At 36.3% G+C, this 14630-nt stretch overlaps 1 protein-coding gene across 1 annotated transcript in view; it reads right to left on the bottom strand.

Annotated features, from left to right (window-relative positions):
- The window catches only part of LOC141363207 (protein NLRC3-like), a 261612-nt gene extending 248499 nt beyond the window's left edge, over positions 1-13113 (bottom strand). Inside the window, exon 1 of the mRNA XM_073865808.1 lies at positions 12971-13113. The gene's annotated coding sequence lies outside the window, so the exon portion shown is untranslated. The remainder of the gene's footprint in view (positions 1-12970) is intronic.
- Positions 13114-14630: the final 1517 nt, after the last annotated feature.

The raw sequence follows: 14630 nt of genomic DNA, 5'->3' as shown, positions 1-14630 counted from the left end.
CACACTCTACACTTTCCTTATCCCATTTTTTATAAATGAACCGTATATAAAAATGTTTGCTTAGACAGCACAGAGATGTTAGCAAAAAACAATGCTAATGTCAAGCCCATTGCACTGAACGAGCAATCATTACAGTCAAACAGTCCATTTAACATAAATTGAGTCAAGATAAAAGTCACCCGTCACAGTGACAGCACATACAGTAGATGTTATGATCTGGAATAATGAGTGGATTAAGCTCTAAGAAACTATTCTCATTACCTTTTTCTGCATAGTGCATATCGTCTTTAGGGTGGTTTTATAGGTATTGCCCCACACCTCCGTACAATAGTACAAATAAGGAAGAAAAAGGGTTTAATATAAAGTATACATTGTTTCCTGGTTCAATATGTGTCCACTTTACACAGTATACCAGTAATCTTTGCCAATTTAGAACTAATATGATTAATTTGTGGTTTTCAGCTGAGCTTATGGTCGATTATTACTCCCAGAAAGGAATTTTCAAAAACTCTTTCTAATCTGGTATTATCACACAGATAATGTATTTTGGAGCTTTGACTTTATCTCTCCCATCTGCACAAATTGTTGTCTATGTTCTAAATGGCTTTTTATCCAATTTAGTCCTATTCCCCTAATTCCATACATTTCCAATTTTTTAAACAAAAAAAGGTCAAACTTCTTGTCATCAATACTAGTTGTTAATTCTTCCACCAGGTCAATTAGAGCCAGAGATGTAGAACGATTTGATCTAAAACCATATTGACTATCAGTAAAGATCTCATATTTATCAATAAAACTGTCCAATCTGGTGGAAAATATCTTCTCCAGAATTTTAGAAAATTGGGGAAGCAATGAAATTGGCCTATAGTTGGTATAAAGATTCTGTTCACCAGCTTTAAAAATAGGAACGACTTTAGCTATTTTCATCTTTGTGGGAAAAAAACAATTTCAGAGAGAGATTGGAAATGAAGAGTTTCGTTGCAAAACGAGATAAATCCATTTTTTTAACATTTTTGTCAAAACATGTTTGTTATTATGTTATCATGTTATTATTTTGTTTTATGGTGCTACTTAGCTGTATTTTTTAAGTTATGAAGGTTTAAAACAAAACAAACCAACTGCAGTTGCATTGAAATTAATTGGAATGCACAATCAAAAAATAAGATTTCTGAACAATTAAAAAAACGGTGGTTATCTCGTTTTGCAAGGAAACTCTTCAAATGTATACTATGGGATCTACTATTGCTACAATTAATTGTTTTTAAAACAAATTAAAAACATATCAATATCATTACTGTCTCTTGATGTTTTATTTTTAAAGTTATTGACAATATCAAGTATTTCAGTTTTATCAGTGTCTCTCAAAAAAATAGTTTAAAAATAATAATTTCTTTCTTCAACAAATTGTGAGACATCACCCTCTTGCGGTGGGATTATCTCATTAGCCAGATTAGGGCCTACGTTTACAAAGAATTTATTGAAGCCAGCCACGACCTCATCCATGTTTTAGTTGTGTTACCCTTATCAATAATTTCATTTGGAAATCCAATACTTGTTTTTTCCCTTCTGATAATAGAATTTAAAATGTTCCACGTAGCCTTTATATTATTTTTATTGGTTTCCAGCAATCTACTATAATAATCTTTTTTTATATTTTCTTAAGATAACTGTTAATTTGTTTTTATATGTTTTATATTTAATTTCTTTCTCTTCAGTTCTGTACTTAACAAAGTCTTTATATAAAGTATTTTTTTTTTGCAGGAATTCATCAGACCCCTTGTAACCCAGGGTTTATGTGGACGTTTAGATGTTATCTCTGATTGCTGAATTGGACAATTTTTGTAATACAAAGTCAAAAAGGTATTTAGAAATGAGTTATAGGCTAAGTCAACGTCCCCTTCTTCATAAACATGCTTCCAGTCTTGAGCTAGCTAGTCATTTTTTTATTGATTCAGGGAGGGATCTGTTTTTAATCTCCTCTGTTATATTTATTTTGCTGGTATCTAAATTATTGTGTTTACATTCATGGAATACAAATATTGGCAGATGGTCAGTAATATTATTTATTAACAATCCACTTTCTAAGTTACTACTCATTATTTGTTAAAATATTATCTATTACTGTTGCTGAGTGGGTGGTAATTCTGCTCGGTTTGGTTATACATGGAAATAGGCCTGTAGGGGAGACCGGGGTTGGTTGTCACAATTTTTACTCATGCATGAATTGCTCATCTTCAAAAAATCTTTCAGCAGTAATTCCTACATGAAATGAAACTTTGAAGTCTTGGCTTTAAATGTGTATACATTTTACTTTTCGAATGTATTGTAACAGGAAGTAATTAACCATCAAAGACACTCTGACACAATGTGACAACCAACCCCATCACGGGGTTGGTTGTCACAGGGTATGGGGTTGGTTGTCCCTATAGAGGTTCAATAGGATTTTAATGATAAATTGGGATCTGAAAAGATAATGTGTAACTTTTTAGTTTTTTAAGCTAGAAACTGCAAATAAGTTTTAATATGAATACCACCCATATGATAGTTGTTATTAATTCCCCTTATGTTTAAACAATGGGATTAAAGTGGGTGATCAGTTACTTGAATAGGTTTTATGCCCAGCTGCACTATGAACTTCAGCCAGCTCCTTGTTTCCTGTCTGCCATTATTGGACAAACTGATTAATCCAGGTGTGTCTGATTATTGTTGTTGTGACTACTGAGGTCAGGCACACCTGGATTAATCAGTTTGTCCAATAATGGCAGACAGGAAACAAGAAGCTGGCTGAAGTTAAGGAAGTAGTGCAGCTGGGCATAAAGCCTATTGTCTACTGTGTTGATTAATAAAATGAAATAATTTTTAGTGTTAAAACCTTTTTATTTAATGCTTTATTTCTTTTATATTACCAGCAAACAAAAACAAACAAACAGACAAACAGTCTTAAAAGGTCTACATGTCCAATATTCTTATGTGACAACCAACCCCGCAAGTTATGTGACAACCATCCCCAACTGACTTCTTGTCAAACATGATAAGCTAGCTGCCACACGGCTTTAACTTGATCGCTAAAAGATGACTCAAAATAAAGCTAATACTTTAGCTTTTTAATGAGTGTTTTGTTTTTGAATGACTAATATCCTACAAGATCTCAACACAAAAACAACACCAACATGAAAATTTACTCTGACCCATAAAAATAAAAAATTGTCTCCTAACCTCAATGTTTTGTGTCTGCTCAGCAAAATTACAAGTGCAAATGAGTAAGCTATTAAAGGCTAACAGATTGATATCAAAATTGTACCACAGCGCCATAGGACATTCCCAAAACATGTGTATATATGAACCTATAATGGAGTTATTACAAATATGACAATAGGGATAATTTCTAAACTTCATCTTGTACAGAACACTTGGGGTAAGATAAGCCTTATTAATAGATTTGTAGTGGATCATCTGGTGCGCCAAATTCTTAGAGGCAGTGAAACAATTTCCCCATACATTGTCCCAGTCGGGTTTGGCTATGTCTTCACGTTCCCAGGAATATGTGGCTAAGATAGATGAATATTGAGAAAAAAGAATTGAGTCGTAGACTTTCGATACTAAGCCACTGCTAGGGATCTTAAGGTCTAGCCAATCCCATAAGGGGTGTATCCGTAACTCTGGGGACCAGGGGACACCATATGCTTTAAGGGCTGATCTCAATCTTAAATATAAAAAAAAGAAAATCCAGGTATAGAAAACTCTCTGCTTAAATCTTGGAACAACTCAAGGCCTTTGTTGTTATAAATGTCATTTAAAGTATAAATACCGGAATCAGACCAGGCTTTGAATACAAATGTCCAGTCTGTATATTGACATTGTGCCATATACAGTTGTGTTCAAAATTATTCAACCCCAACTGAAATTGATTGTTTTGACATTGATTTTGATCATTCAGTCATCCTGCTTACAATTACATCAAAGAGGCATGTGTAGGTCAGACAAATATAACATAACATTTATAATAAAATAACCACAAATGTCTTTTCTGTGCTCACATCATTTTCAGTTTTATTCAACCCCCAAGTGACATTCAATCTTAGTACTTAGTACAACATCCTTTTACAGTTAAAACAGCTTTTAAACGTGAAGCATAGCTTGACACAAGTGTCTTGCAGCGATCTACGGGTATCTTCGCCCATTCATCATGGGCAAAAGCCTCCAGTTCAGTCACATTCTTAGGCTTGCGCACTGCAACTGCTTTCTTTAAGTCCCACCAGAGGTTCTCAATCGAATTTAAGTCTGGTGACTGCGATGGCCACTTCAAAATGTTCCAGCCTTTTTTCTGCAACCATGCTCTAGTGGATTTGGAGGTATGCTTGGGATCATTGTCCTGTTGAAAGGTCCAACGTCTCCCAAGCCTCAGGTTTGTGACGGACTGCAACACATTGTCATCCAATATCTCCTGGTACTGAAGAGAATTCATGGTACCTTGCACACGCTGAAGTTTCCCTGTACCTGCAGAAGCAAAACAGCCCCAAAGCATGATTGACCCCCCACCATGCTTCACAGTAGGCAAGGTGTTCTTTTCTTCATAGGCCTTGTTTTTCCTCCTCCAAACATAGCGTTGATCCATGGGCCCAAACAGTTCTAATTTTCCACAGAACACTATCCCAAAACTTCTGTGGTTTGTCCACATGACTTTTGGCATACTGCAGTCGACTCTTCTTATTCTCTGGAGACAGCAAGGGGGTGCGCCTGGGAGTTCTGGCATGGAGGCCTTCAGTACGCAGGGTGCGCCGTATTGTCTGAGCAGAAACTTCAGTACCCACATCTGACAAATCTTTTCTCAGTTCCTCAGCAGTCACACGGGGACTTTTTTCCACTCTACACTTCAGATAGCGCACAGCAGTCGCAGTTAGCATCTTTTTTCTGCCACGACCAGGAAGCGTTTCAACAGTGCCCTTTGCCTTGAATTTGCGAATGATGCTTCCTATGGTGTCTCTTGGTATGTTTAACATCTTTGCAATCTTCTTATAGCCATTGCCCTTCCTGTGAAGATTAATCACCTCTTCTCTTGTCTTCCTGGACCATTCTTTTGACTTCACCATGTTTGTAACCACACCAGTAAATGTTTAGAAGGAGTTGAGTATCACAGTCATTTTAAAGCTGCCTAATTGGTGCTTATTAGGCTTTATTGCTGTTCCCTGACATCCATAGGTGTTTTCAATACCTGATTGAAAACACTTCAATGAACCTCTGTTCTTCAGAGTGGTAGTTCTTTAAGGGGTTGAATAATTGTGTCAATGAAGAATTCACAAAAGAAACATTTACTACTATATTACAAAACCAATTGATGTCATTTTAGTTGCATTTGGTTCTTTAAGAAGTCATTGTAGGATTTCATTCTGAATACAATTACAAATGTACACTAAATTCCCTAAAACCCTTAACATCATTGGGGGTTGAATAATTTTGAACTGTAGGTGTAGATTTTGTATATAAGAAGGGACCTCCCTTGATTTTTTCAATGTTTTTAAAAGTTTCTAAAGAATATTCAATGATAGGTCCAAGCTTTTTCTTAAAATCTTTAGTTATGGCAGAGAATGGTAGATCTTGTAAGTGAATCGGATGGACAATGTTTGCTTCTATACTGCGCCATGTAACTAAAGAGTCAGGGTTAGCCCATATTTTAATTGGTCTCATCTGAAAAGCCATCTTATATAGTTTAAAATCAGGAAAGGATAAACCTCCGTCAGGTTTTTTACGTTGCATTGTTTTAAGTCTAATTCTGGGTCTTTTCTTATTCCATATAAATTTACTAATGGCTGTTTTAAGTTCTTTGAGAAGGCATAGAGGTGGTGCAATTGGTATGGTGGAGAATAAAAAATTAACCCTTGGAAGTACGTCCATTTTGATGGTGGATATTCTTCCATGAAGAGCCAAACATAAAGGGGACCATCTGATTAGATCTTCTTTAATCTTGCTCAGCAGAGTTTGATAATAAAATTTGAAATTTGGGAAATTGGGGATGAGATGGTGATGCCCAGATATGTAAATTGTTGGACTATGGGAATCTGAGATGGTAGATTGAGACATTCCCGTTTTGATGCATCATTGAGTGGCATTAAAGCGGATTTATTCCAATTAATTTTGTAACCGGATAGAGCACCGAATATGTTAAAAAGGTTTAAACATTCAGGACCTGATGATGATATATCAGATACATAGAGCAGAATGTCATCCGCGTAGAGAGAAATTTTGTGTGAGATATTTACACAAATAATGGGACGAATAATCGAGGACTGGCGCACTGCTTGTGCTAGCGGCTCTACTGAAAGTGTAAAAAGAATGGGCGATAGCGGACAACCTTGACGGGTACCACGACCCAAAGTAAAGGGGTGGGAAATTATGGAGCCAGTTAGCACACTGGCTGAGCAGTTATTATAAAGGGTTTTGACCATATTAATGAATTCCTGACCGACTTCTAGGTGATCAAGGACCGCCCATAAGAATCCCCATTCAATTCTATCGAAGGCCTTCTCCGCGTCTAGTGTGAAAGGGAGATGACGGGCTATAAGTATCATCAGCCCCTTTGTTTTATTATGGAGGAGGAAGAGGAGATTAATTTATAATGCCTGTTTTGAAATCTGTTAATGTCACCTGCTTTTAAATGAGATTCTTGTATCAATGCAACTGACACCTTTTTAGATCTTAAATAATCTAAGCACTTTGTTCTTTTGATTGCACCATTTAAACCATTGACTTTCCAAGAAATTACGTTAAGAGCCATAGATCAGACACAGCAATGCATACATTTTAAGTGAAAAAAAAAATGTGCGGACCTACAAAAACATATCATGGCATCTGGAACATTAAATGAACAACAGTCAGAACTAAATGGAAAGGCAGTAAGCGGAGAGTAGGAACAAACTCTCCTGTCTGCCTGAGAAATTACATATTCGGGATACGTGCCCGGTGTAACAGTCGATCACCCGAGCTCGGGCTCACTTCCGCATCGCGATTTGTCCATAACTTTCTTGACAAAGCCACGCCGTAGACCAGAATGTCGACTTTCCCTTCAATATCAAGGACTGGCTTCCATCAACGCTTCGGCTGGGGTGTTGTTGCGTGCCGATGGAGGGGTGGTGAGAGCCTGTTGTTGAGCGAGATACGTTTCCACTTCCGACGGTGTTTGGAGGAGTGTTGTTGATCCGTGGTGCGTTACCTTTACTACAGATGGGTAGATCATGAAGGAGGACATGCCTATCTGCGTGAGCTTCTTCCTGGATAAGTTCATCTCCCGTCTTTAAGTGGCGGTTTGATTACTATAGTCCAGGTAGAAGTAAAGCAGGTTGCCTTTATGAGAAATTTGGCCTGCGGCGCGAGCTACTTTAAGGATGGCGTTTTTTGTCTTGGAACCGTAGCAGTTTGAAAATCAGTGTTCGCGGGCCCTTTCTTTTGCTATCCCCGGTGTAGATTCGATGTGCTCTTTCTATTTCCAACCTGCTGTTTTGAAGAGCCGGAATCCATCTTGGCAGCTGAGCTTGTAGATAACCCACAGGATCGTCTCCTTCTTCCCCCTCTTTAAGGCCGACAAGACGCAGGTTACTCTGTCTGCTCTTATCCTCCAGCCTCGCCATCTTGTCTTGTAGCGTAACCACGGCCTGTTTGACTTCGACCGAGTCTTGTTTCACTTTTCGTACCGCGGATTGGATGTTATCGAAATTGTTGCTAATCGCGTTCATCTCTTTTTCGAGAGAGCCGATTCTTTCCACCATCGGTTGGATCTCCTCCCTAAAAATTTTTCAAACGACTCCAAGCTGTAGTTTAAGCTCGTCAGCCACCATGTTGCACAGTTTCTCGTCGTCTGGGTCTTTCAGCCGTTTTTCTCTGGGGATGATGGTAAAAGTTGACGTTTAGTCATTGCCCGTTAAAAGTTAGATACTGTAAACAAAGACGTCCGTTTTGTGTCAAAATTACAGCGTAGCCGGATGATTTATTAACGCCGAAGAGAGGACCTCAAGACTCAAGCGGCCATCCCTGTCAACAGGTCACGTGATCTAGTGAGTCCCTTTATCATGAGGTTGTTCCAAGTAAATGTGGATCTGCTCACCACAACCAAATTGGACTCTTTATCTGTGAAACAAACCTGTATCAGATAGATCTGGGTCTCAAGAGAATGTTCTTGTTGGCTAAACAATGCCATATTTCTCCAAGTCTTTGAGGTCCGGGATTAGGAGGACCTTCATCTCCTCACCAGATGAAGCATTTGTTCGTATCCAAATTTTACAATCCCTTGTCCATGTTGAATTGATTTTCCTATGTTTCTTCAGTGCCCTTGCATGTTTATGTGGCAGTACAAGTTAAACTTGTAATTACTTTACATTTTTGTGGCCAATCGCTGCCCCTGGCTCTCTCCATAAATACACGTCGTGGTCCTTTGGACTGCTGTCTTGCTCACTGGTGAAGGAAGTGCGTTTTGCTGCTGCACAACAGGTAGGTTAGCGGCTCTGCTGTCTCTGTGTATCTCGCTGTTACCAGCTATCGTTATCGTTTACTATGTACTGAACGTTCATAGATCTCCGGCTAATCCTCTACACGGTCGCTCAACGCATTCAAAAGCGGATGTTACTGAAGGCTACCTGTACTGTTTGTACCCTTTGAGCTGGCTTCTCCTATGTGATACAAAACGATGCCTGATCGGTATGTAGGCACTTGGTGCCAGCTTTATTTATGGTTGAATTGGGGTTAATAATTTTTTTTGTAAATAACAGAGACCGGGCTGGTTCAACTAGAGACTGACTTCAGCTGCAGAGCATTCATTCACTAGCTGCTGTATACTTTGTTATAACAACCTTAGTGTTAGCTGTGCTGTTCGATGGTTGTACGTTTGTCCCGGATGACTGGTTGCGTAAACATGCGTCCTTGAAACATTTTACTAACCACCTTACGTGGCTGTCGCACGCTCCCCCTGGATTGCTGCTCGTGCACGTGCGTGCTGAGAACATTTCACTAGACACTTTATTCAATCTGCACGCCTGCCCTGGACTGTTGCTCATGTACGTGCATGCTGAGAACATTATACTAATTACTCCATTTAATCGCAAAACAACCGCTTTGGAGTACTGGGTGTGACGTGCATGTCTTGCTGTCACCTCAGTTATTCTATTCGAGTACTACATGCCAGTTGGATTGCTGCTGTTTAGCGATGAACATATTTTGAACATTGTGTCACCAACCTTACTGCTTTCCAGCCTCTACGGCCAGTGGTCCATTTGCGGCCATACGTTTGAATAGGCGAGCTCCCTGTTTTATGTGGGCTAATATTTTAACTGTTTGTATACAGCTGAAGGGGTTTGCTTCCTGTTATAATTTGGTTAGTGAAGTGTTTTGTCTTTATTGTTGGGATTTTTTTTTTTCTTCTGTGCCAGTACAAAGTAATTTAAGTGTATTTCCATTTATAGTTTTTTTTTTTTTTTGCTTTATTAGTTTCTTTTCTGTGATTTATTGTATTTCAATTATATCACCTGGGTGATTTTTATTTTTTATTTTTTTTATTTCCCTAAGCCCTTGTGACTCCTTTTTCCTCCACCGGTAAGCCTCAGCAGCCATTATAATTTGCCCCCTTCCTAAGTATGAATGTGTTTTAAATTGCGTTTTATAACTGAAATAAAGTGTTGTCTATTTTTAAATTGAACTTTGTCTCTGGCTTAATTGTATACGTACCTGGGTGTCCTTATGTGTATGGGTGTAAGTCCCAGGGTGGCGTAGTCAGTGTTTTGGGGGTATGTTCTCTTTAAAACTAACCCCCCCCCCTTTTTGTAACGCCACATTTAGCTAGTTAACATTCCTTTTTGTGAGATGTTCATTCACATACACCTGCATATCCTTTAGCTTTTTTCCTTGTTTCAAAAGTTCTATTTTCTGTTTTCTATTTGCAAATCTCAAAATGATGGATCTTTCCATTTGTCTGTTTCTTTTGGGGAGGGTATAGCAAGCAGCGATACTGTCCTTGTGAATAGAGATGTCCCTGCTGTTAAAGAACTTAATCACCTGCTCCTCCAACGTGTATATTTCTCCCTCTGTTAGATCAACTTCGCTGCTTTCCTCTTGGATGACATTGGAGTAGGTACGGTGGGTTGTTTTTAAGCCACTGATGACCACATCTTCTTTTCTTATATATTGCTCCAAGTCATCAACTCTTTTTTCCAACTCTGCAATTTTCTCATCCTTCTGTGTGAGTAGATTGTTTTCAGCCCACATTTTCAGCCATTCCATCAATTTTCTTTGCCAATTCTCTCAGGGCTTTCTTGACATCCTCTATTTTAAATTTTGTTGGTTTTCACACTCCTGACATGTATTAAGTTAAATCCCAATGTCCATATAAAGCCATAAACTTCACTTATATTCATGGATGTCAAGTCATTTTCATGATTTTAATGGATTGTTCAAGACAAACATATCAGTAGCTGTGTCTCTGATAAGACAATGTTTTATTTTTACAACTTGTTTTATTGCTTTGATAGCAATGTGTTGTGGAAAATGTGCCGATTTGATCCAGCTAGGGTTTGGGAATAACATTTCTGGCATTTTTGGTTCTGCACGGGTCCTGGTCAAACTGTTCAGTATTATACGGGTTTGAGCTGGTTGTTAACTCACTCTGGAGCAAATTAACACAACAAGTTAAAGGTCACATTCTTTCTGATCCTGTTTTTCAAACTTTAGTTAGTGTGTAATGTTGCTCTTAGTGTATAAATAATATCTGTAAAATGATAAAGCTCAAAGTTCACTAACAGGTGATATATTTTCTTTAACAGAATTCCTCTTTCGGCCGGTTTGGACTACAATCCTCTACTTCCTGCTTTAATGACGTCACTAGAACAGTTTTTGACTAAACTCCGCCCACAGGAATAAGTCATTCTCAACACACTAAACAAGCTACACAATCAGAACTCATGATGTATTTCTGAAGGAGGGACTTCATAGAACAAGGAAGACATCAGCCTGTTTTTAGGACAGTGAAAACAGCGCTATAGAGATCAGTAAATTGTGTAAAAAACACCATTTTATACCACATTTTATCACACGTAAAACATGAACAAATGTTATATTGCACACCAAAAACACAATAATAGCTTTTAAAAACACAAAAAAAAACCATGACCTTTAAATATTGTTTGCTAAGGTTTGCATATGGCGGTATGTTCTTGATGACAGTTTTCCTAAAGTTATATCCTATTCTATTCCCAAAATAAGAAATATCACCCCGCTTACAGTATCACAGATGATCTTATCCTATCATAACCATTGTATCAGGATATATACCGTACCGACAGATTCTTGCTGATAAACAGGCCTAATACGCATATTTATAAAACTCATTTGTTAATAAAACTTTCATATGACTTTTTCATTTACACTATTTTAATATAAAGACTGTAACTGAGTGTTTGTACAGATGTGTCTCTCTATGTGATCATGTGCTGTATAATAATGAAGATAACATTTACTAAACACAATCACAAGAATAATTTATCATCTCTTTAACAAAACACATCATCATATAAAAGCTATAATCATGTTTCAGAGTGTTTTATACCTGACAGCAGAAGATGTTGATCCATTCTTAAAGTGAATTGGTGGATTCATAGACGCTTCACTCTTCATAGACACACAACTGAACTCTGCATCTGATCTCTTCTGATGATCTGAACTATAACACACAACATATTTAATACTTTAATTTACATTACTAATATGTTTTGAAGATGATCATAATTAAAAATAGCACTTAAGTATTTTTCTATAATATAAATGTTGTGTAATAAAGTGTTTCTATAAAGTACCTGCATCCTGGAGAAAAATCTTCATGTGTTGATGTTTGTGTTTGATCCATGATGAAGCTGCAGAGGTGAATCGAATCTGATCAATCTGATCTCCACAACTGATACTGAATGAAAATAACATTCAGACACAAAATAAACTTAAAATCAAAGTGAATAAACAGACATTATAATTCAGATAAATGAATCCTGAGTGTTGAAGAAACAACTGCATCATCAACAGACATGGACAGTATTTCAATTAAATGTATTTTAAATATGTATTTAATTACTTTAGTGGATTTTGCAGGTGTGGAAAAAAATAAAATGTAGTTTGTGACATATTTTGAGGGAGTATATTTAGAGTATTTCAAAAACTTAAATATTTAAGAAAAATCATCATGCTTATCACCATAGTAAATGATTTTGCCATACTTTCGGTCTGACGTTGGCAATGTCCATGTTAGATGCATGAAAATCACGTGACACCCTGTTGACCGAGCTCCCCCCAAGAAGTAAACACAAGAGAAGAAGTGGCGCTGCTTCTCTTAAAGCCATTTGTGAGGAAATGTCTCTCTATGTTTATTTAAGCCTTTAAGGCACGAGAAGAGTAACAGTGATACGATGCCACGTTTTGTGGTATCACACAATTGATGTGAACTTAGCTAAACATGCCATTTACGTAAGGAAGCTATTTCAGGCCCTGTAGAGATTTAATTCCCATGCGTTTTTATTTAGCTACTTCTCCATTTTGATTGTAGCCTACACATTTCTCATATATTTGTGTTATTGACCTTTCAGTAATAAAAAAGTCTTAAGATTATTGTGAGAGTATTTTTGTATTTTCAAAATACGAATTACTTGTATTTTATTTAAATACATTTTTCACCTCAGTATTTTGTATTTTATTTTGTTACATTTCATGCGCCAGTATGTAGTTTGTAACGAAATAGATTTTGATGCTCTTAAACACAACTACACAACATTACCTCACATCAACAAAATATTAACACAAATTAAGTTAACAGTCACAAACAGCGCAAAACATTCAATAAACAACGCTAATATTAAGATGTGTTATACATTTATGAAAACTGTCAAATAAATAATAAATCTAGAAACTGAAAAGGAATAAGTGAAAAGCGTCTCGTGACAACTGAACTTACAATCTGACTGAATTCACATTCTCATAAATCCTCCAACTTTAACATCAACTACGCAAGCGACAATAACTGGTAATCCGTTAGATGATCGGTGTGGTGAGGAATCCACTCAGCCCATCCCTATAAGATGGAGAATGGAGAAGTTAAACGCGAAACTTTTTACTTTCACTTTAAACCTATGACGTCACCGACAATACTTTTTATTGAATATTAACAAGAACACAATATAGTTTACAAACAGGAGTACATATAACCATAGGCTATATTTCAAGGGTAATATGAAAACAAAATAAAAAACAAGGGAGGAAGAGAAAAAATACAAATAAAAAGGAAATGCAATTTACATGAAAAATAAATATTTTTTAAACAACCGTATAGTCTTTCTTCCTGTCAAGTTTTAGCTTTTTGATATTGTCTCTAAATATATTTTAATTTCTATTTTAAATTCTTCAAACATTTTTCATTCCATTTGACTTTATGAATATAATAACGGGCAATTATAATCAAATCAAGCATAAACAGAATATTATTATCACCATCAAACGAAAAACATTTTAGCATAATATCAATTTCTTCAAAGCTAACAGGCTTCATAACTTTTCTTTGTGAGTAAATACGCTCTTTCAAAAAAAAAAAAAAAAGGTTTGACACTCCCAAAATAAATGATATGGGGAAATTTTACAAAAGACACAAATATCTTCTATATTCACTTTAAAACGCTGTACCATAAGTGACTTAACTGGGTAAACCTAATGAAAAATTTTATATGTAACTTCTTTCACTTTATTTGTGATGCATGTGGTGTCATCCCAATTTTACTCCAATCAAGACATTTTTTAAACAGGCTAAAGAATTCCAACGAGTATTAACAGCAAGTTTAGATTAAAGACTTTTAGATTATTACATCCAAAACGTATGAAATCCTTGCCCTGCAACATAATAAAGAAGCAAATTCTTCCACTGATTGTAAAGAATAATTATTACTTTCTTCTAATAGCCTCAAAAGTTCCTTTTGCCTGTAAAACCAAACAATATTAGATAGGATCGACTAAAAAGTTATGCATATGAGCAAATTCGTATAATTGTATAAAACACCATATCCTTTGATCAGCTGTTTTAACAAAAACAATTCTCTTTTCAAACCAGTTTTCAAAAAATATTGTTTCTGATCCTTTTTCTTATTCCAAATGGACCGTCACCGACAAGACGACCAATTGCTTGATGTTTTTCTCCCTCTGCTGGTAGTAAACGAGCATTACAGCGTTACATTATACAAACATTATTACAACTAATTTAACAGATTTAACTTATAAACGAGGAGAAATCATTAATGTATTACTTTAACATTTGTGTGTTTACTTTCACTCATGAAACAAAACACATCAACATCAACAATGAATAAACTGAAATCTAAATTTCTCTTCTTTTCTTCTACTAAAGGAGTAAAGTCATATGGGTTTGTTATAATGTAAGTGATTTTTCATTATTTTTGTGTTTTACATTAACATTCATGTATTTATCATAGTGTGAGGAAGCTGCATGAAAACACTTCTTCAGTTGAGCTGATAGAGACACATTTAGTGATTTATTATAGAGAGATCTTTAAGATGTGTTTACTGTCTAATGAAGGTTTGTGACAGAACAGAGAAATGTTTCACAAGAT

Source organism: Misgurnus anguillicaudatus, unplaced genomic scaffold (genome assembly GCF_027580225.2).
Source record: "Misgurnus anguillicaudatus unplaced genomic scaffold, ASM2758022v2 HiC_scaffold_33, whole genome shotgun sequence".
Taxonomy (NCBI): Eukaryota; Metazoa; Chordata; class Actinopteri; order Cypriniformes; family Cobitidae; genus Misgurnus; species Misgurnus anguillicaudatus.
This window is presented reverse-complemented; position numbering and strand designations above follow the sequence as displayed.